The following is an 851-nucleotide window of genomic DNA, read 5'->3' as shown; positions in this document are numbered from 1 at the left end:
TTCGCCATCAAGTCCGCCCACGCTCTGCGGCACTCATGGGGTTAACCCAGAGCTTGGTTGGCGACTGTTGCTACGGCAGCGAGAAGCCGAGTCCGGGAGGCGCGGTGCATCATGGGAATGTTAGTTTCAGTTCCTCCTCCTGCCATGCAGTTCTAATAGTAATAAACTACATTTCCCAGCAGCCATTTCTCTCCGATTTAAAGGTATTTCCTTTCGGTCTGTCGGCTTTGTGCTGTGCAGAGTATGTTTTTGTTTTCGTCTGGATCTGAGAGCTTCACTGAGGAGGAATTTCAGGTATGAAGACGTGTAAATGAAGGTACATTCGGAGTGTGAGGGGCTGATGTGGAACTGGAAGTGTCAGCATGTTGGCAGCTTTATGTCTGCAGTTGCAGGGCAATGTGCCCCTGATTTCTTTTTGACAGAGCAGATCCTAACTGGGAAACATTGAAGGGGGATTTATCAAATACTGGAGCAGACAGAATCTGGAGCAGTTGCCCATAGTAACTAAGCATCTTCTGTCTTTAGATTGTTAATATAAGCTTTGAAAATATAAGAGAGAAGCTGATTGGTTACTGCGGATGAATGCTCCAGATTCTGTCTGCTCCAGACAGATCATTCCCCTCATTGTCCCTGGAAATGTCCCTGGTTTCCAGCAATGACCGACTGTCCCGTCTGATGACAGCAATCCCGGCTTTTAGGGCTCATTCACACACAACGCAAGCAAAATTGTATATTGCGTCTATAAGAGCGTCTATGCGTGTCTATACGAGCGTATATGCGTGCACTATTTGCATTTCCAGAATGCATCATTCCTAATGGAAAGTTTAATGAACTGTACGCATATACGCGCG

Source organism: Nanorana parkeri, unplaced genomic scaffold (genome assembly GCF_000935625.1).
Source record: "Nanorana parkeri isolate BGI_ZX_2015 unplaced genomic scaffold, ASM93562v1 scaffold285, whole genome shotgun sequence".
Classification (NCBI taxonomy): Eukaryota; Metazoa; Chordata; class Amphibia; order Anura; family Dicroglossidae; genus Nanorana; species Nanorana parkeri.
This window is presented reverse-complemented; position numbering follows the sequence as displayed.